At 41.2% G+C, this 23,835-nt stretch overlaps 1 protein-coding gene across 3 annotated transcripts in view; it reads left to right on the top strand.

Moving 5' to 3' along the window:
- The window catches only part of LOC131475537 (junction plakoglobin-like), a 90,042-nt gene that overhangs the window by 9,066 nt on the left and 57,141 nt on the right, over positions 1-23,835 (top strand). The window contains exon 1 of one of the 3 annotated variants that reach the window (XM_058653736.1): positions 13,331-13,868. The exons of the other annotated variants lie outside the window; for them this stretch is intronic. The gene's annotated coding sequence lies outside the window, so the exon portion shown is untranslated. Of the gene's footprint in view, positions 1-13,330; positions 13,869-23,835 lie in introns of those variants that run through there. 3 annotated transcript variants of the gene reach the window in all.

The following is a 23,835-nucleotide window of genomic DNA, read 5'->3' as shown; positions in this document are numbered from 1 at the left end:
TGGAAGCAGAGGATGTGGAGGATGGGCTCAGGCTCAAGGACTGAAATGGGACTGATGGTGGCCTGAAAATGCTGGCAGTCATGTGCTTCTCCTTGCTGTAACTGTGTTTTATAAGCTTATATAATCTCCTCCAATATTGTTAAACTTGTGGTAAAATACAAAGTTATTGTAAATCGCCCATAAAATAGCCCACAAATCACCCGGTGTGTAGATCACTAATAATAATAATACTGGAGGAAAATGATCTGCTGTATCAAACCCAGAAGCTGAAAGAAGGACATATTTCATTTGTTTGTGCAAAAAGCATTTGTTGGCATTAGCTTCGCTCTGCTCTTGTCTTTTTTATGTTCTATTTCTCTATACAAGATGGAAGTGAAGATATGTTTTCTATTTAGTTATTGGTAGAGATGAGCAGTACAATACTTGGTATATTGTCTTGTAAAGTCTGATACAATCTAAAACCTTATATATTGCATTCTGCACAACTGAGTCTTGTTGTGCTTATTTCTTAAAAAGAATGTCTTTGAAATAGTGTAAAAACTCTAAAATGATATTGGTATCAGTCACAAAAAGTGGCATCATGCCATGCGCCAGTTAGCACATGTGTATATATATATATATATATATACGTATATATATATGTATACGTATACATATACCATATATACATACATACATATATGTATACTGTATATAGGGTTATATGGTTGTATATTTCTTGTAATGGTCAAGCGGATTCTTGCGGTGGGCGACAGAAAGCTGAGGTGATGTCCAGGGTTCAGATGATGCTGATCGGTCAGTAACAGGCATGGATGAGGTGATGAAGATAAGAGTGATGAGGATGAGGATGATGATGATCGTTGTCATTAATGTTAATAATCTTGAACGTGTTTCTGTACACGTGGCATCAGAGATCCCTCCTCTGTGGCTCTTCCTGAGCTTTCTCCCATGTTTCCCTTTACAAAGGTGTTTGTGGAGTTGAGAGACTCGAAGGAGAAAAGGTTTCCTCTGCTCTACACACTGTAAAGCCCTTTGATGTAAATCATGAAAGTTGACTAGCTGGTGTTTGAGAGAGAGAGAGAGGCAGTCTAATTTCAATACTTTATACTTAACTGTGAAGATTTGCACCTGGATCAACAAATAACATTATTAGATACACTTATACACAGTTTTAAAAGGTGTGCGTGTTGAACAAGAACCAACTAAAACAACTACAGGAAGCCGATGGTCAAGCAGAAGGGAACTGGGCTTGTAACCAGAGGGCTGCTGGTTCAAATCCCACAACAGTTTGAGGTCTTGGGCACAGTAGGTACTCTGATTAAGGTAACCAACCCCCCCATAGCTCCCTGGGGGCAGATAAGTGCTTCCCACTTCTCTTGTGCCCGGTGCAAAGAAATTCTTATTTAATTGAAAGAAGTAATCAACAGAGTAATCAGTAATCAACAAAAGTGTAAGTTGCAGCCCTAGAGCCTCCCTGTAATGTGTCTTAACACTTAAACTGGGACACTTCTAGTGTTGGGAGGTGAAACTGTAATCTCAGAGTGAAACATTAGGATCCATTCAACAGAAGGTTTATGCCGGTTTCCAGCTTGGCAAAACAACAGAGTCTCACAGAGCAGGAGTCTGTGGGCAGCTCTGCCAAGCCTGCAGGAACACACACTGATTCACAGGCTGCCACGGCCCTGATAACACACAGCACAGCACAGCACAGCACAGCACAGCCTCTCTCTCTCTGTGTGTGTGTGTGTGTGTGTTGGGTCTTAACTATTATAACAAGCTGTTATTTTGAATGCAATATAGACGTATCCATTTTTATTTTTTAAGAACAGAACAACTCCTGTGCATTTTATTTCTCACAGTCTCACAACACATCACAATAGTGTGTAGTTATTGTCGTCTTCTTCTGTTATCAGCACCCAGACGACGACGATTCCTGCGTTCACTTTTCATGAGACACACAACTGTTGGAGTTCATCAGTGGTGATGCAGTGTGTGTGTGTGTGTGTCTGTAGAAGACATACAGCCACACACATTCATGCACATCCAATAATACCCAGACATAACGTGAGTACACACAAAACTACATAACTAGAGCGAAGTACCTTCATGGTAACATGTGACCAACAGTTTGAATCAAGCGACACACATTTACGTGGTGGTGTAACATCTCTCTGTGTCTCTGCACACACACAGCAACTCTCCTCCATTTTTCATGCAAAGATATTGGAGGTCAAGGTCAGTTTTCAGTAGCCTACGCCAAAGTTTGGAGAAGGGTGCAGCTGATGTGTGTTTGGGTTTATCTGGAGCTGTGATTGCTGGGGGAGCAGAGCTCGTCATCTGCTGAAGGTCCAGTCTTCTGGTTCAAGTGACACTGAGCTGTTCACTGGTCAGCAGGCACCACTGACCACTGTGTGTATGTTTCGGTGAATGAGGCTTTTTGTCCCCTGAGCAGCCTGAATCAAAGGGTTACGCACATGCACAAATGTGTGTGGAGGATAAAAGAACTGAGATTTGAGGTGTTGTTTTTATGCAGGTAATAAAATCCCTGTGTGTGTGTGTGTGTGTGTGTTGGCTTACTGCAGAGAATCAAGTCCACTGCTGCATTAAACTGAATTAACTGCTACTTTCCAAAGAGACCTCGATCCAGACAATAACAAGAGCACAGACGTCCGCCAAAGGCTTTAACACTGACTCACCTGCGTTTCATATACGACACCTGACATCGATCAAACTAGAGGCAGAGGTAATACAATTAAAATCTGCACATTTACATTAGAACAAAGTCTTATAAATGTTTCATTCCTCTTTGTACTTTTGTGTCAAATGAACAAAAGTGATATATTCAAACAAATGTGAGGTGGGATGACAGTTTGTGAAGAACACGTAAAAAAACATCAACTTCAACTTTAGCAGACAACACGACTCTGTATCTCTAATCACTAACTTAGATAAACAGTCATCATAAAATAAACTCATAATAGAATGCAAGTTAGCCCAGTAAGTTAAGATGTTCAGTAGCCACTCTGAAGAACCTTATCATCTTAACTTCTTCCTATTATTACATTATTATATTATTATAACATTCCAAACCAGCGGGACCTGCTAAATGCTTCTGCTGCGACACTCAGGCTTTATAGAATGGAAGTGACACAGTGTCATATTCATATCAAGCGGATGATATTTTATGAATTCTGCTGTATTTGCAGTGGAAGTGTGGAGTGTGTGGTTACAGCGGGGGAAGCTTGTGAGTCACACACATGTTCTCTAATGAGCTGACAAGCCACATCAGTGCTGAGTGTCTGCGATGCTGTGTGTGTGTGAGTGACTGGACCTCAGGGCCCAGCTGAGTATTCAGGCCACATCAGAGGTATGCAGATACAGACATACCCAACACACACACACACACACACACACACACATGTATATCCCTAAAGGTACCCTTGTTGGCACTGTGAATTCTCTGTCCCCTCATCTAACTGAACCAGAGCCCATGGACCAGCTCTCCCTGGAGTTTATGGGCATTCTCAGCAGATTTTCTATGTTGATAAGAGCATTAAAATGAGAAGAAATAATGGGACACAAAGAAATCAATAGATACAAATGTGACATTAACTATGACATTAATGCGATTAATCGTGAGTTAACTATGACATTAATGCGATTAATCGTGAGTTAACTATGACATTAATGCGATTAATCGTGAGTTAACTATGACATTAATGCGATTAATCGTGAGTTAACTGTGACATTAATGCGATTAATCGTGAGTTAACTATGACATTAATGCGATTAATCGTGAGTTAACTGTGACATTAATGCGATTAATCGTGAGTTAACTGTGACATTAATGCGATTAATCGTGAGTTAACTGTGACATTAATGCGATTAATCGTGAGTTAACTGTGACATTAATGCGATTAATCGTGAGTTAACTGTGACATTAATGCGATTAATCTTGAGTTAACTATGACATTAATGCGATTAATCGTGAGTTAACTGTGACATTAATGCGATTAATCGTGAGTTAACTATGACATTAATGCGATTAATCGTGAGTTAACTGTGACATTAATGCGATTAATCGTGAGTTAACTATGACATTAATGCGATTAATCGTGAGTTAACTGTGACATTAATGCGATTAATCGTGAGTTAACTGTGACATTAATGCGATTAATCGTGAGTTAACTGTGACATTAATGCGATTAATCGTGAGTTAACTGTGACATTAATGCGATTAATCGTGAGTTAACTTTGACATTAATGCGATTAATCGTGAGTTAACTGTGACATTAATGCGATTAATCGTGAGTTAACTGTGACATTAATGCGATTAATCGTGAGTTAACTATGACATTAATGCGATTAATCGTGAGTTAACTATGACATTAATGCGATTAATCGTGAGTTAACTATGACATTAATGCGATTAATCATGAGTTAACTATGACATTAATCGTGAGTTAACTATGACATTAATGCGATTAATCGTGAGTTAACTATGACATTAATACGGTTAATCGTAAGTTAACTATGACATTAATGCGATTAAACGTGAGTTAACTATGACATTAATGTGATTAATCGTGAGTTAACTATGACATTAATGCGATTAAACGTGAGTTAACTAGGACATTAATGCGATTAAACGTGAGTTAACTATGACATTAATGCGATTAAACGTGAGTTAACTATGACATTAATGCCATTAATCGTGAGTTAACTATGACATTAACGCGATTAATCGTGATTAAATATTTGAATCGTTTGACAGCACTACTTTAAATCAATATTGTAGATGTTCACTAACATCTCCTGTTATCTTTTACTCACGGAAAATGTTTCATTATTTAGTGTTTAAGGATTTTGATTTGATTCTGTAACACTGACATACATACACACACACACACTTATACACATATGTCCATCCATCCATTTTCTACTGCTTTATCCAGGAGGTTCACAGGGGGCGCTGTGCCAACCTCAGCTGACATCGGTGGGTCCCACCCTGGACAGTTAGACAGATATTGGATGTAATCTTGTGGCTGGAAAAGCCTCGAGATTCATCGTCTCACTGCCACCATGTCTATTTTTGAAGTTGACAGACATCACACTGATATGTGCCACGTCCATAAGATTTAGACCTGAAACTAGTGATTGAGACCGTTGACTCCTCCACAGACTGATTTTATAAATCAAGTTCCCCTGAATTAGAACCACAGATTAGCCTTCTGGTGGCTAATTGCTACTTGCATCCTCCTTGCGTTTATTTCCCTTAACATTTTTCTAAACAGTCGATGGACATCCGTGTCTGTTGCTATGCCTACCTCTCCCCTGTCACTGTAATTACATGACGTTTGGCTGGTACTCGCTCAGCTGCACATGTCTGCATACTTGCACCTGAGGAGAGTCTATACGACGATCTAAAAGGCTGGCTGGCTTTCTTATGTGTCAGTTTTGTAATTTGGAGATTTATTCTGCTCACATACTGCATAACCAGAGCTGCTGTATATGTCCATGCTGTTTTTAGGGCTCCAGCTGCAGGGCGATTGATGCTTTTTCAACAGTAATGAATTTGCTGTATTGTTAAAACAGGATTTCACTTCCAAACCATTTTCTTTCCTTGTTCCCAGGGAATATAAAATAAAAACAGGGATGACATTGTGAAATCATGAGCATAAAACAAATTGGGGATTTAATAGTGGTGAGTAGGGCAGCAACTCACGATTATTCTCATAATGTCAGAAAATGATGAAACATGTTCATCAGTGTTTTTCAAACCTGGAAATGATGATGTTCTCAAATGTTGTTTTTGTCCACAAACCAAAACGATTTAGTTTGAACGATTTGTTTGTTATATGGAGCAAAGAAAGCAGAAAATACTCACATTTAAGAGGCATTTAAAAAATCAATGATCAAAATAGTTGATGATTAATTTAGTAATCGATTAATAATCTGGTCATTCTTTCAGGCCTAATAGTATGAATGAGATTAGATACTGTGTTACTGCAAAATGATGTGACCTCGTACTTACAATGGCCAAGAAATGTGATAATATTTTATACCTGTGATGACAAACTTTTCTCTTGTCATTTATATGGACGTTCAGTAATGGATTCTAATTAGCAGTAAGACCACTTTGTAAATACTTAATAATGTGATCGCTAAAATAAAGTGCTGATAATAACTGAGGTCAACCTAAACCAATAATTGACCAGGTGTTGCGGCTGCTGGACGTCGTCCTCCTTAATTAACCTGAGTTGAATATACAAATTGGTCTGTGTGGTTCCTCACGTACCATTGGAGCAGATGGGCGGAGTCTCAGGAGGACCGGACAGCGATTGGTGCGGCCACGGAACCAGAAATTGTCTCACGCCCATCGGAAGAGGACAAGAAGCTGGCTCCCAGTCCACACTGGGCGCCTGTGAGAGTCGGAGAGCCTTGTGTTGTGGATTGTGGATTGTAGATAGATAGATAGATAGATAGATAGATAGATAGATAGATAGATAGATAGATAGATAGATAGATAGATAGATAGATAGATAGATAGATAGATACTTTATTCATCTCACAGAGAAATTCATATTTGGATTGTGGATTGTAGATTGTGTTTGAGTCTCAGTCTCAGTCTCAAGTAATGCTGAGTGGCATATTCCTTTGTAGAAATAGGGCCGTAGAAACTAAAAACTGATTCTGTCTGCACTTAGGATTCATTTGTTGTGTTTAGAGACACTAGGCAAGTGAATCTTAATTATTTTCAAGGGGAGTTTCATTTTGTATAGTGTACTACCAAAGTAACCGAGCTCTTCCTTTTTCATTTGATTCTTGTTTCATTTGAACAGCATCCTCTGCCCTTTTTTCTGTTTGCCCATTTTGTAAATTAATATCAACTACTGTGTTAAATAAATTCTTTTTTTTACCACATGCCACCTTGGGTTTATTTTATTTCCCTCTTAACGAGCTGGGACGTAACATAAGGCGATGATTGTTATTATATTATTTCATTGCCAAAGTCAAATGTCGTGCTACAGTACAGACTTGCATTATTGTGACTATAGTGCTGGGTCCTGGAAGTTTGTGGCACCAAGTGAAGAGCTGTGTACGAGCAGAAAAAGTAAAATGTTAGTGTAAAAAAACGCTGCTCAGCTACTCAGCATCACAACAGGACATGATGACACTGATTTCAGGTAAACATGAAGTCTTTTCAGGGTTTTGTGGATCGTCTTCAAAGAGAAAATACATTGAATTAATTAATTCAATTAAAGTTTACCTGAAATCAGACACATGGCCTTTTCATTTTGTCTTAACCCTGAACAGCCTGACACATGAAAAAAGAAAATTCTACATTTTTGGAATTAAGATGTTTATTAAAGGCGACATAGAATGCTTGTATCACACATATATGTTAGTTATGGAGGTCTACTTACATATATGGGGTGGAGTGGCTCAGTGGTTAAGACCCTACCTTGTGTACGAAAGACATCATGGTCGCAAGTTCGATTCCACCCCTGGCTAATTGTACTTGATTCCATTGTAAGTCGCTTTGGATAAAAGCGTCTGCTAAATGACATGTAAAGTAATATATTAACTTGTGTTCATGGTCACATAGCCGATCCGCTTCGCAGAGCCCAGGAAAACAATACAACACTATTTTCTCAGCAGTGGCTGAACTGTTTGTTCTGAAACTTTAGGGTTTCATAAACGAGGTCATGACGCAGATACACACACACAAACGCAGCGTTAATTGGAGCTTCCGGTCTATGTGGCCTTTAAACATTTGAACAAAATCCCTTTTTTAAAAAAAATATATATTTTGTTTCTGAGATATGTTTTTTATATTATTTAATACATTTGGTGTTTTTGCTTTAACATTTTCAAATATAGAACCCAGTTTTTCTCTTTGTTTGTGTTTTTGTTTTTTTTGTTTTTACATAAAACCTTTTACAGCCTTTTTATTTAATTCTGTGGAATAGTCACAAAAACATTTTCTGTTCTTGTTCAGGCAAAGATGCACTTTATACTTCTCACAGTATTTCATTGTAATTTCTTTTCTCTCTTCTAATCTTTTTGACATCTAAAAACACACAAATAAAAAATGGGTCAATATAGCATCGTGATTATGATTTCTGAGGAATTGTTATTGTGCAAATACCCAAAATGTATTTTAAAATGGCATTTCAGTCAATAATTATTGTAATTAGATCATCAAAATAGTGTGTGATGATGCTGTTGAAGACATGAGACGGAGCAGCTTATGTACCTGCAGTATCAAATCTGACACAATTTTACTGTTATATAAAACGAATACTCTTGAGTATTGTTTGAACACAGACAATATTTATTTAGAAAAAGGACTAACAATAAACATGTAATTCTTTCTGTAACGTTGTGAAAATTAACAAAGACTTTCCTGCCGAAAGTTTGTGGATGATTTAATGACAGTAGCCATTTTGAAAAAGCACAAAAAACCCACCACTGTTTGCAGTGGAGTGATAATCCACGAGGTACAGATCATTTACAACAGCTTTTACAGGACATTATTGGTCGTGTTGATAAGATATAGGTCTCAGAAACTTGTATAGCAAATATGACACAGATGGTTTTATAGGGTACTGTGAACCAACATGCATCTCTGTGCCACTTCTTATTCTTAATAAGAAACAGACTCACTCAAAAACAACAAAACAAAACTATATATATATATACACACACACATATGTGTATATATATATAGCACATTTTCTGATGCAAACAAATTAAATGCAAAACACACTTTATGAAGAAGAAAAGACAGCCAACAAAATGTCAGGAGTGTGTTCAGAGATACTCTTCTTCATACCTTGGTTGTAACAAGTGGATATTTGAGTTACTGTTGTCTTTCTGTCTTCTTGAACCAGTCGGGTCATGCTCTTCTGACCTTTGGCATCAACAGTTTTTACCCAGAGAACGACAGCTCACTGGATATTTTCTCCTTTTTTCTGTGCACACTCTAGAGATAGAGTAAAAATCCCAGTAGATCAGCAGTTTCAGACTCAGACCAAGAACCATGCCACATTCCAAGTGGGAGACCACAGATACAGACACGCAGGACCACACACCGTGATCTCACAGAAAGTCATCTGATGTAACGTGACTTCAGGATATAAGCAGACATGGAGGCGCACTGCAGAAAACTGTGGATGAATCTACTTGGTTTGTACAAGTTACGGTTCTAATAGTATAAATATATAAACACACACACACACACACACACACACACTCTTGTGTCTACCTGATGATATTCAGGATCCAGGAGGAATCCTGACCAGATGGCAAACCTCTTTAGTACCTCAGGAGCAGCAGTTTTACTCCAAGCTCATCTCAGTTAACTGAGCTCATCCCCTGTTTCACAACTGGGCCACACTGGATGCACAAGTGCAGTGAAGCGCTCGGGATTCTACAAGTATCACATTAATCTGTCTTACTATCCAAGGAGGACGTCCATTTCCTATCTGTCGTGGACATGAGGCTGAGACGAGGCTCCAGAGAGAGCCAAATCGACGACGGCGACGACAACGACGACGACGACAACAACAACAAGGACAACAACAACAACAACGACAACAACAACAACAAGGACAACAACAACAACGGCAACGACATCAACATCAACAACAACAAAGACAAAGACAAAGACAACAACAACAACAATCTGCCTAGAGGCTGTACATGTGTCCTGTCGAGTTAACTCCACCTACTACTATGAGACATTCTTTTTGTGGGTGAGTGACTCAGCTGTTGCTGGGCAGAAAGGAATCGAGGCAGATTAGGAATGACTAATTGGAGTAAGGCCCAATCTAATTTCTAATCTAATCTAATTTTTAACCCTACCCATCACCAAAAAAGGATCTCATCTGCTTGCCATATTCTTGAAGGGGTGTCCCATTTCTGAGGTAAGATTATACATGGAAATGGGATAGGGCCACTGACCCAGAGTCAGTTCAACATGAACATCAGCAGAATCCTAGCTAGTGGTTAGCATTGTTAGCTCTCAACAAGAAGGTCACTGATTCCATCCCAGTTCTGTGTGGAGTTTGTATGTTTCTCCTACAGTTGAACAGAAAACACGCTGAGGTCACCTGGACGCTCTCAACTGACCAACTGACCCTGAACTGCGTGAACGGTCTTTGTGCGTCTCTGTGTGTTTGTCTTTGATGGACCGGATGTGACTGAGATTGTCTCCATCCCCTCACATCCCTCATGTGGAGGATAAACTTGTAGACGATCAGTTAGTGAACTTGTCTTGGTGTTGACTGGGCCCCACCCTTTTTGGACCTAGTCTTGATACTAGTCTGGTTTTGGTCTTGTTACCGTGTTTGTCTATTACACAGTACTTTGTTTCATTGTTGAAGCATCCTTTTTTTGTCTAATGATTGATGATTGATTTGTTACCTGTGTCAGTAACAAGAGTGCTAATGCTGTCAGTGTGACTCCACACGCTGCTGTCAGTGAGTCACTGCGACCCACCACTGCAGCGTTTGTGACTGTGACCTCGTCTATCGCCCTGTGTCAGCTGAGATTGGCACAGCACCCCCGCGACCCTCATGTGGAGGATACAGAAAACAGATGAATGGATAGAACTATTCGATCTATTCTATGGCTACTGGACAAATGTTACCATATGCAGCACTTCATAAAACATCCAGAGTATTACAGTGTAATATACAGTGTGTCTGCTCACATACACACACACACACACACACCTCGCCTCCCATGCATGAGCGACTTAAAGGAAAAACCCACACAGACGCACTAAACCATGTGGGCTCAAGGACACTTCAGCGGGAGGTTGACAGGGATGTTGATGTGTGCCTCAGCTGATCCACTGAAACGGTTCCCAAAATATTCTGTGATCCTGCCACGAAGGAAATTACCCCTGAACAACAGAGAGTGTCACCACTGCTTGTTGCCATGGTGAGCCTCAGCAGGTGTGTGTGTGTGTGTGTGTGTGTGTGTGTGTGTGTAATGCAGGTAAGAGAGAAATCAGCCAGAGTCTCTCTGTGTGTGTGTGTGTGTGTGTGTGTGTGTGTATCTGCAGTCTAACATTGCACCACATGACTGATGGTGTTTTTTTTTTAATGGTACACAGTGTAAAACATTTTTTTGGTGCGTGTTAAATATCCCTCACCTCACACTTCCCTTTCAAGTGTGCTTAGGAACATTTACTAATACTAATAATAGATTGAGAGATCATTTCTCCACTGTGGGCTATTTTACATGATGTCTGTGGATTTAAAGTAAATGGTCTGTATTTATGTCGTGCTTTACTTGTCACTGTCTCACACTTTCATACAGTGCAGCACATTTCTATCTCACATACCCACTCACACTCAGGTGGCAGGACCATCGTGGGGTTAAGTGTCTTAAAGGAGCCTGGAGTCAAACTCGCAACCTTCTAGTAGAAAGACAACTCACACCAAGAGGAGCTTGGCCAGCCAACATGGCGCTGTGAACTTAATTGAGCCCCTGATACACATTTAGCAACAATAGCAACACTTATAGCAACAAATATAGCCATAAACGGTAGACTGTGGTACCTTGTAAAAGCTCACCTTCACTGAAGTGTCTGTAAAGACAGACATGTGCTGACAATGCTGAAGTCATGTAACCAAAGAATGGAAAGGAAATAAAAGTCTTCAGCAGCTAATGTTTCTACCAAGTCGTATTGTTGAAGAGCCGATTCTTTGTAGCGAACGAGAGGAGAATTTCTAAATGAGGCTACAATAGAGGCCTCTGACTAAGACTTCCCATCACTATAATGTTGGTGGTTAATTTCCTCCTTTGTGACAGCAGAATACTTGTTACACAGTTTTTGAAATGAATGCTTATGGTTTGGTGGTAAATGCATCAACACACATGTGTTAGTTAAGGCTGTGTTGTTTGAAAGGAGTAAAAAGACTCAGTAACTGTCTCCTGCCTCCACGTACTAGCTGACAGTATTTTTTATATTTGATCAATCTGTATGTTATAGAGAATGTTGTAGAGAACTCAAACCTGGAAATGATGTTTTCAGTCGACACTCATTCTCTACATGATCAGTTGTGAAATGAAACCCTCACAGCACAGACCACAGACTTGAAAACCTTTTTCTCAGTTGTGTTTACAATTCTCCACTGACCACTGGACTGTCACAGCATCACGATGAGTGTCAGGCCTCAGCACTGAATGATGGCCTCGTGTGTGTGTGTGTGTGTGTGTGTGTGTCGCTCCCTTCCTCCACTCTGAAATCATCATTTCTTTCCCTCCACTGTTCTTCTATCATCCTCCGACTTCGCTCTTATCATTTCTGTCTTAGAGCTTCAGAGCTTAGTCGTTTCCTCAGTAAAGCATGGTGGACACACACACACACACACACACACACACACACACACACACACATCATTCCTCTTGATTTCACTCTGTGTGTGTAAATGCATTTGTGCAGTGATGCTGTCCTGTCAGATTGGCCACACACACACACACGCACGCACACACTCACGCACACACACACACGCACACACACACGCACACACACCATTCCTCTTGATTGCACTCGTTGCTCGTGTGTGTGCTGATGCTGTCCAGTCACGTTGGCCTGTAGTTGCTTTATCTGTGCCACGGTTGTCACGATACAAGAATTTCAAACTCGATACGAATAGCAAGGAAAATACTTGGTAGCTGATTAGCTGATGCCATTTTAAATAAATAAATAAATAAATAAAATGACAAACATAGAGTTTTTATTGAGCTCAGAACAATACATTTGACACTGTTGTTCAGTTGTTGTTGTTGTTGTTGTTGACGACTTTGATAGTGTTGTTTGTACATGTTAAACACATGTCTCACCTTTCTTGGTTGCCTTGCATGCTAAATATTTGAAACAGCGCTTTATTCAGCTTTTGAGTTTGATCTGTCACTGGAGCTGAGCATAAGTCCACTTCAGGTGACCCAACATTAATCCTGGACCAAAAAATATGAGTATTAAATAATATATATAATATATATACATCTCTATGGGCTCTCATCTATGTTCTAAAGTTAAGTTTACTGTCAAGTTTGCATCAGCAGTGAAAGGGTTACTGTCCTGAAACATGTCATCCAATCAGAATCGTCCGTCTCGATTCGGCCGGTTCGCTGGCTCATTCAAGAGGGCAAAGCGGTGTGTGTGTGTGTGTGTGTTGGTTCGGAGAGTGATGGGCAAATTGACCAATGACGGTTTGATTTGAAGTGGGCGGGCCTAAAACCAAGCTCCTCGTCCTTCGTGAAGTTTGAACAGCGCAGGTCTAACTGCAGACCACGCCCCCCAGAGTGCTGAGAGCGGTTGAGAGCGCGGTGTTGTGGCTAGCTTGATAGCATCGCGTTTGTCAAGGCGGCCTTTCACAGAGAAACTTCAAGTCATAAAAAATGTTAGTCCAACTCCAGAAGTGGAATGAAAAGAAAAGGTTCTGAAAGTGGAAAAACTTATTCTTATTAGTTGTTGACGCGCGCACAGCGTACCGGAAGCTGCAGAGTGAAAACGACTTTGACTTCCGCCGGCTCCACATTGAAGTGACAGTCCTGTTGAAAGTTTGAGGCGAGGAGCTCATCAGACCTTCTGCACTTTGTGACACTTAACGAGCTGACTGAGAGCATGCCGCAGCTGGGTCACGTGCTGCTGACCAGCCCCGTGTCCACCTCCACCGTGGAGCGGTCATACTCGGCTCTGAACGCCAGAACCAGAACCAGTACTGGACCGGATCGCCTGGGAGCTTTGGTACTGATGTCCATAGAGAAAGGACTTGTTTTGGAGCTCAAGTCAAAGGCGAAACTTCACAAGGAAAGACCGAGAATGGATGTGGTGTTCATGTAAGGTAGGTCTATGTTGTATTCCACACTGTGTTTCTAAAAGTTCCTCGAGGACAAGAACCAGACCTCAAGTGTGTTTGAAAAGTGCTGCGTACTTCATCCGTTTGACGGAAGTGAGGGTCGGCACGCGCCGGGCGCGCCGCACTTGATTGTATCTTAAAAATAGTCTTTGTATTACCAGCGTGGGCATTTCCATTGTATTGATTTCTCAATGTGTGTGTGTGTGTGTGTGTGTGGTTTGTTGTGCGCCGTGATTTCATAGCGCTGTCCATGGTGATGAAATGAGCCTGGGTGTCACGTGGTGACCTCACTCTATATTTCCAGATGTTTGCGCTGAGTATGTTTATTTCATTTCAACAGTTTTATGAAGTTAATGTTGAGAATGTTATTGATGTTCTGGTCTATTTGTTTACATCCGTGTCATCGTTAATGAAAGAATTGCACTTGTTTAACGCGGTTATTTATTGTCTCTGCAGTGATGGCTGAGGTGAAGGCCCAGCTGTAGTGCTCACGCTTACCCATGTGTGAGTAATATCCAATGTGTTTATCCTCTTTTATTTATTGTCTCTGCCTCTACTTATACTACATGTTTGTATGTATGCGCCTTATAAAGGCTTGTAAAAGCAGTCATGATGACACAGAGGAGGAGGGAAGGGAATGAGACTGAAGGGGAGTTAAAAGGGGGAGGTAAGATGGAGAAGGAAAGGAAAGAGATAGCCTGGAGGACTTTCCCTCTCTCTGTGTAGGACAGTTATGGTGTGAAGCCAAGCGTTAAGAAATCCTCTTGACAAAGCGTAGAAATGCTGCAGCTCAGCAGTGGCCAGAGCCAACACTCCGCTCTCATGCTGATAAATGTGTCTCTCTCTGACTAAACGAGAGCTTGTCATTTCAAAAAACACATTATCCACTCATCAAATAGTGGACTCATTCAGTGATACTGAATAAGACACGATATAAGACTTCAGTCACCTGGTGACACTTGCATTAAGAGTTGTGTGTGTCATCTGCATGTTAATGTTCAATAGTGGTATAATCCATAATCTGAGCAGACTAACATGTAGACGTGGATTTGAAGAGACCCGGGACTAGTGATGGGCAAAGCAGTTATTTTTCGGGGGACTGAATCATTAGAATCAGCTCATGAAAAGGTTTGTTCACCACATCGTTCAGTACTTCCTGCAGAACTGGAGCAAACATGCCGTCCAGCACAGTCCCTGAAATACCATCGCTGGCCATCAGCAGTGCTGTTGCTGATGCACCAGACTCCTCTGCTAAATCATAAGATTTTAGACATTTAGAAAGAGATTAGCGGGTTTTTTTTCCCCGTGAGATGAAGGAATGATTTCAGTGAGTGATTCAGTTCAGACGGGTCTTTCTGCATGGAGTTGGCATGTCCTCCCCGTGTGTGCGTGGGTTTTCTCTGCCTGCCTTCCTCCCATGGTCCATAAACATACAATATGGGCATTGGGTAAATTGGTCACTCTAAATTGACCGTAGGTGTGAGAGTGAATGTTAGTTTGTCTATATATGTGTGTGTGTGTGTGTGGCTCTGTGATGGACTGTCCAGGGTGTGACGCCGCCTATTGCCCTCTGTCAGCTGAGATTGGCACAGCGCCCCCTGTGACTCTCCTGTGGAGGATAAAGTGGTCGATGATGGATGGATTCAGTTCAGTTCTTTCACCCGACCCTTGTAGAACTCAACACTCAGTCGTCCATGTGCATTAGCACAGTAGCAGAAAGTTCCATCCCCATGTCAGTATCAGCAGATATTTGCTTTATTTTAAGATCCCCCGATATGACTGTTGACTGTTGAGAAGGTAGAATTGTCTTCTACTTTCTTGACATCTGTGACTGTGCCCTCTCCAACTTTCTTATGTTTATGACCAACATGCATCTTAGCTCAACAGATCATCTCACCCAGAACTCATCATGTCTCAAAAATAAGCTCATTCAACCACAACACTGGCAACACGTCACTGAGCACACTATTCACAGAGAATATTAAATAAAAGACATTTCATTTATTTTCTTGGAAAAAAAACAGTAATTTATTATAGAATAAGATCTTTGCACTTCATTTAGTGTCTGAAATGTTTGCATGTCGTGATGAGAGTGAATCAGCGGAAACAGCCATTCTGTTCTGAAAAATGTTGAATCACAAAATTCAAAGGTAAATTTGAGGTGAAACTGCACTAACAGTGTTGTGGTTCAGTCCACATCCAGACTGTGAGGTGTTAGAGAAAATGTGTTGTTCTTTTGTTGAATGGTAGGTCTTAAATGGATCCACAGTTATACATCACTGACACTACTACAATATTGATGTTTCACCACTTAAGCCCATTGAGAGCTGATGCTCTGCAGTAACAGCCGTCTTTAAAGCCATCTAAAATACCAGCATATCAGATCAGTGTTCTTAAGACCATGTAGAGAGAAAAGCTGCCTATGTGACAGACGTGCAGCCTATGTGACAGACGTGCAGCAGACGTGCAGCCTCTGTGACAGACGTGCAGCCTATGTGACAGACGTGCAGCCTATGTAACAGACGTGCAGCAGACGTGCAGCCTCTGTGACAGACGTGCAGCCTATGTGACAGACGTGCAGCCTATGTGACAGACGTGCAGCCAATGTGACAGACGTGACAGACGTGCAGCCAATGTGACAGACGTGCAGCCTACGTGCAGCCTCTGTAAGAGACGTGCAGCCTATGTGACAGACGTGCAGCAGACGTGCAGCCTCTGTGACAGACGTGCAGCCTATGTGACAGACGTGCAGCCTATGTGACAGACGTGCAGCCTCTGTAACAGACGTGCAGCCTATGTGACAGACGTGCAGCCAATGTGACAGACGTGCAGCCTATGTGACAGACGTGCAGCAGACGTGCAGCCTCTGTAACAGACGTGCAGCCCAGAGAAAACAGAGACAACATCTATATGTACGTGTGCACTTGGCCTGATGCTGCCTCCAATTCTGAAGATCAGTCCTCAAGGTGACACATGTGATCATCTGTGGAATGAGAGTCAGGAAGATATGAACTCTCTCTGCAATAATCTGCTCTCGGCTCCAACATGGTTTAAGCCAGGCTCTGATTGGCTTCTTACTTCTTACTTGTACTCTGTTCTCCTAACACCTGGACTCTCAATTATAGCAATGGCTCTGTGGTTATAATAAATCATATTTAATGATGTTAAAGACTGGCCAAGCGTTAGGAGTTTCCTTCCTTAAACTTCTTAAAGGTGCACGAGGCAGGATGTTTGTTACTGATCACTAATTCCATGAAAAAGTTTCAGTATAATGTAAATCCAGTGATCAGAGAGAGGACATCTCTGCACCTTCTGTTTTCAGTCTGTAAACCCATGTGCTCTGCATACAGTGCTGCAGCTTCACTTTCTCCGTCTCTATTGGCTGACACAGCAGATCTGCCAGAGAGGCCCTTCCTGACGCAACAATCCCATCTATCTGGGCTTGGGACCAGCACTCGGAGAAAACGGGACGTGGCCCGCCGAGGTCAATTTTAGGCCAACAAGTAAATAAACTGTCTGAACTAAACACAATGAAACATTTGTCAATATCAGCAGAGAAGGGGCGTGTCTGTCCGTGTTCATCATGCGATAGGAGCTGTGATCCCTAAATATCAGTATACTGTATTTATTTACACGTCTGTAAATGAACAAGTAAACGAGGATAAAACAAGTGCTCAGTTGGGTTTCCGTGATAAAAGCTTACGATAATCCATCACTTCACATCATCCATAACGATATTCATCACAATATATGGTGTAGTTCAGGCTGGGCAATATAGTTTAGAAATGATATCTGGATATATCCTGATGTACCAGATATACAGGGATATAAAGGTTGTTGCTCTGGACTCATCAACAGTTTTATTTTCAGATGTTTGTGAGTGACACCCGGGGGCGCTGGGGCGCCACGCCCATCAACAATGCCGACAAAAGTGTGTCTACCAAGTATGTACTAGTGCTGTCAAATCAAGATTAATCACATTAATGTCCTAGTTAACTCATAATTAATCACACATTTGTATCTATTCTAAATGTCCCTTGTTTTCTTTGTGTCCCATTATTTCTTCTCATTTTATTGCTCTTATCAACATAGAAAAGTGGATCTGCTCGCTTTGTGTACATTTTTTTTATTGGGACAATATCTCTGTCACCTTGTACTCTTTAGCCGGCTCGCAGCGTGCCTGTTATTGTGTTTCAGGTCCAGCTAGATCCGGTGTGCTGTTGTAGTTTCTCTAACGTCACTAGTTGTTGCAACAGCATGTGAAAAAAACCACAAAGTTTGCTCGGCCAAAAAAGAACGTTAATCTCGCCATAAAAAAATGACCCCGTTAAAATGGGTTAGCGTTAACGCCGTTAACTGACAGCACTTACATATACACATATGTGTATATATATATATATATATATACACGTGTATATATATATATACGTGTGTGTGTATATATATATATACGTGTGTGTATATATAAACAAATAAATAAATAAATAAAAAACAGGAGAAGAATCTTCCTCCACAGAAACACTTCCATCTTCCCACGTTTGCTTTTGAGTTCCCTCTCCAATCCTTTTCTTTAATCTTCCTTTCTTACTCCTCCTCCCATTTTCTCCCTCCTCTCCATTTTGCCTCCTCTCTGACTCTGCTTTTATCTCCCCCCCCACCCCCCAGTCTGATAATGTCATCTTAAACATATGGAGGGAGTTTGTGGAACTAAAGTGTGAGAAATCCTCAGTGAGTGAACAGTGAGGGCGACAGCAGCGGTGCTAAAGGTGAGCGTAGTTGTCAGTCTGTGTGAATATGAACTTATTCAGACTGAAGAAAGCAGACGTGTTGATGTAGATGTGAGAGCGATGTGTGGAGCAGCGTAAACTGCTGCAGTCACTTCGCTGATAAATTCTGCATCTTTCCTTGTGAATCATCAGAATCTTATTCAATCATTTTCAATAATCATTTTTACAGTCATTGCAATTATATGGTGAATATCAATGTTTCCTCCTGAACTAGTTTCATCAGTAGTGGATCTGTTAGAAGCATGGACATCTCACATGAGTGTGGCTCTGTCAGGGTTTGCTGTTGGTCTGACTCTCTTTGTGTTTTGTGTGTTTTGTTAATGCTGAGTGTGTGTGTGTGTGTGTGTGTGTGTGTGTGTGTGTGTGTGCGTGTGCGTGTGTGTGTGTTGGCAGCAGCAGCAGCCTCCCGGACATGTGCTGCATTCATTTGAGCCAGTGACAAACAAACAGTGATCAACATGTTATCAGCTCTGCAAGTTGGCAACCTGCTCTGGCTGATAACACCTTCATCTGGACTGTGTGTTATGTTGCAGTGAAGGGGAATTCTTCACTGTTGGTTCCTGGTGATTCATGATGGGCTTTTCCTGTTCTAGATGATATCAGTGTGAGCCACGGGTTGTCCATCCTACCATCTGAATTATGTGTGTGTTCCATGAACTCATTCTGTTGCAGTCACATTATAGAGACATGCATCTGTTACCTCTTAGGCTGTCCAAGTGAATGGAAGTCAATGCAGTGTCCTAAGAAGAACAGTGTGTGTGTGATGGCTCCGTTGCATGTTTTCCATCATTGCTTGGGTCACATCAGACATGGATCCTGTCTCCTGTGTCGTCATGTTTCACCGTTTCAGTTTTCTGAACCTTCAAGGTTCCACCTGTCCAATTAATAATATATGGACACGTGCTTTTACTTCCTCAGCTAAGCCCTCAGCCCTCATTGATAGCACATCTGTTTTATATCCCATAGTCACGGTGACTGATCAACCTTTCGTAATCAAGCGCATAATAAAACAGTCGTTCATTGAAACCTATAAAGCGCTGGCCTCACCTCTAAAGTACATGGAAACACAGGAAACAGGAACAAGTGGTGAAAGTAAACAAATGAACCAACAAGGACACCAGCTGTGTCTCAACACTCCGTCGGCTGCACACTTGGAGGAGACGGAAGTTAGACCGCTGTGAGAAGTGAGACAGCTCAACTCACAGGCTGCACACTCAGAGGTTAACTGCTGCCCTCCACAGGTGGAAGTCACAAATCACAGTTCTTCCTGCTTCAGCCTGACTATCTTTGTAGTGTTGTTTTATCTTTAATCAGATATAAAAAATCTCATATATTTAAATATATCTGATATAAAACATCAGATAAACACATAATCAGTCACATGTTCAGTACAGCATGACTGTGTGTGGAACAATCACTGCTCTGTTTTGTTTATTGAAGTAAAAATGTTTGGCTTTAGTTCAGAGAATATGACGTCATCGCTTTCATAAAATATCGTCTTCGCTGTCTACACGGAAACACCGAGATTTTCCCGCCACCGTCCCCAAAAATGAAGTATATAAAAATGAAGTGTGCATAATAATGTATTCACCTAAACCCGTAACATCTGACATGTTTGCTTTGTACATTCTGCTGACTTGTCCGTGTTTGTGGCCTGCGCTGTGATGTTTGTTCCTTCGTCGCATCATTTCTCAACATATTGGACTAAATCCTGAATATTAAACCCAAAGGAAAACACAATGTGGACCAAACATCATAGACGCAGCGAGGGAACGGCTGTTTGATGACTCATAGACAACAGTGTGACAGTCGGGAAGTTTGATGAAAAGTGGGACAGAAGTTGATAGGAATAGAAAAAGAAAAGTGTATTTGTGGATCAGCCATTCTTCTCTTCATCTGTCTTAGCCAGCAGTGCTAATGGTGCAGGATTATCCACAGTGAAGATGAAAGGGCTTTCATTTCCCTCTGAGCCGCAGCTCAGTGTGTGCGTGCACATAACAAAGGCTTTTTGTGCGACATTGTCAAAGACCAAAATAGCAGCCAGACAAAATGACTAATTATCTGTCCTCTCTCTCTCACTCTCTTTGTGCTTTCTGTCAACACTGTCTCTCTCTCTCTGTCTGTCTCTCTCTCCGTCTGTCTCTCTCTCCGTCTGTCTTGCTACTGCCTTTCCTTTTATTTCCTCTCTGTGACGACGTGACTGTTGTCTTCAGGCAGATCTTTGTCCACACTGAATTAACAGATCCAATGTAACATGGCCTCATATCCTCTTCTTTGTCCTCTCTTAGTTGTCAAACTGCTAAATAAACTGTGCGAGTATCTGGTAAGAAATAGGACACACAGTTTTCATCGTAACGCTGGTGCAATGTTTGCACTTCTGTCACTTCATTAGTCCTCTTCTCAAATACTGTGATAAAGCAGATGTTGAAGGCGACGACCATGTTTTCCAATAACGTGACAATACATTCACTGTACAGGCGTTCTGACATGACTACAACCACAACTGTATTCACGTTGTCCACTCTCTGACGGTCCAAACATCCATTTCAAGCACAATCTTGTACGAGTGAAATGTTTTTGTCTTATATTTCTATTTTTGACAATTTAAGGATCATTGTAAATTCCCCTGGTTGACCGTCTTCCAAACAATGATCCAACAGCTTCAACGCAGCTTCAATGAGCTGTCTTTCAACTTGAAGGTTGTGGGTTTGATTCCCGGCTCTGCTAGATGTGTCTTTGGGCAAGACACTTAAGCCCACATTGCTCTTGACCGCTGTGAGTGAATGAGTGAAAAACTGTAGTGTGACGCAGCTTTGAGTGGTCATCAAGACTAGAAAACACTTAGTTCACTTTCAAAGGAAAACAAGGTTTGGTTTGGTTTGTTATGGCTGAACTGTTCCTGTGTTCTCTTTCTGCTCATGATCCTGTTTTGTAAAAAGCACTTAGAATCCTTCCTTTGAAGGTATAAACTAATGCTGTCAGTTGAACACATTATTAACGGCGTTAACGAGGTCCATTTTTTTATCGTGAGATTAACGTTCTTATATAATATAATATTAGATTGTACCTTTTAAATATTTCACACAAAATGACACTAGACCTTCCTTTTGATCATAATTTCCAAGATGTTTAATCAATCGTCAGCAACGAAGGAGCAAAGAGCTGACGATAAATATATAATTTAAAGCCGACAAATCAGTCCCAGTGTATGACGTGTCTTCACTGTGGCCAAACACTGCAAGTGTCTGATTTTACTGATAGTACAACTTGCCTTTTCTCACTTTTCCCAGGTTTTCTGGGTCCACACAGGGTGCAGGCGGAAACTTGTACAGAGAATATGTCAATAAACCAAACCCTTCACCTCAGCTGTCAGTTCATCTCTCACTCACATCAACCTCACTCACTCTCTCCATCTGTCTCCATCTTACTCTGCGTTCATCTCTTTTATCTCTAGTAAAAACACACACACACACACACGTACGGGATCATCTGCTTATCAACACATAAACACACACACGTACACACACAACCTAATGCCTTACACATGCACGTATACAGAGTGAGTGTGAGTCAGTGGTAACTTGTAACTTATCTGAAGTAGAGCTTGTTGCCTTTCACATCTGCCTACATCGTCGTCATTTTGTCCACAACAACAACAACAACAACAACATTCCTCTACATGGACATAAACCTTAACCATCACAAGTAAATGCCAAGTCTTAACCCAGAAACAGCCCTTTTATAATAAATGTCCATCACAGATGATGTGGTGCCACGCCCCCTTTCCCTGCCACACTTAACTGTTTCTGATGTAACGTCTATATTCACATTTACATGTGTATAGATTTCATTAGCTCCCGTTCAGTGCCATGAGCAGCACATCTGCAGCGTTCATGTATTCACACAGTGACACAGCATGAACACTTGAATGATGAATAATGACAAAGTAGTGCTGAAGTTGATTTTCTTTACTCTTTCAGTGGCCTCAGCGTAATTGTTTTTAAACATTTACAGTATTTCTATCACAATTTAACTCCTTCATATTGATCGATATTGATCATTTTTCATCTCCTATTAAAAATGAAGAATAGACAAATATTTGTTTTTTTCCCAACAAAGTTGAGTGACTTTATCCAACGTATTATAATTCTATCACGGGTGAACTGGACCTAAAATTGAGACCTGAAGCCCAGGGACAAAGGTGTGAGTACAAATACAGCAAGTACCTGGAGTAAGGCTACATTTATACCACAGTGCAACAATCTGGCAAAGACTGGTGCACAGAGCAGGAGTCCTGACGAGGAGATGAACGGCAGGTCAGGTGTTAAGGAGGGACTTCCGGATCTAGGCCAGCCACGCCCACCAAGCAGACTCACAAACACAGAGGAGAAGCCTACCTAACCATGACCAGACCAGCTGGCAGACCGGTAGACCATCACCTTTAGAGACATAGAAACCTTAGAGTCGCAGGGCGTTCCTGCTACCTGTGCTTGTAGCTGTAACTTTTAACAGCTTTCTCCTTGAGGCCATTTCCCTCCTCTCCACTATTCATTAACAGAAGTGCTTTCTTCTTTAGTTTTACAGAGCCCCCCCCCCCCCACACACACACACACACACACACACACACAGCCACCTTCCACCACCTTTCTGGTTAATCCATCCCGCTAATAGCTTCATCAGTCATCATAAGAGTCTCCAGTCAGCTCCTCGTCATCGGCGAATGATTAGCTCACTTCCTCTCCTCCTGCTGCTTCCATTGATTAACCTGTACAATCATTAGCTTTTAATTCAAAACTGTTTCCAATCAAAGTTGAAACTAATGGATGACATTGTAACATGACCAGAGACTCGTGCACACTCCTCCTGCAGTTCATTCAAATGAGCTTTTATGATTATTTGTTATTAAATGGTAAAGTGAAGCAAAGCAAAACGCTTGTTTTGCTTTGCTTCACTGAATGTAGTGAAACTCTGTCCCTCTGTTTCCCCACAACTAGCTCTCATTCTCAATTACATAAGGAACGTATTATTTCCAAGATTGCATTTGTTTTTTCACACATAACCAAAGTTGTGACATGTTTCACAAATGAGGAAAAAATTCTACTCTAATCTACTCTGTTGCACATGTGTGTGGTTATGAGAACATTCTCTGCTTCCTCGAAAGTGCT

This window comes from Solea solea, chromosome 16, assembly GCF_958295425.1.
Source record: "Solea solea chromosome 16, fSolSol10.1, whole genome shotgun sequence".
NCBI classification, from domain to species: domain Eukaryota; kingdom Metazoa; phylum Chordata; class Actinopteri; order Pleuronectiformes; family Soleidae; genus Solea; species Solea solea.
Note: the sequence above shows the minus strand (reverse complement) of the source record. Positions and strands in the feature narration are given on the sequence as shown.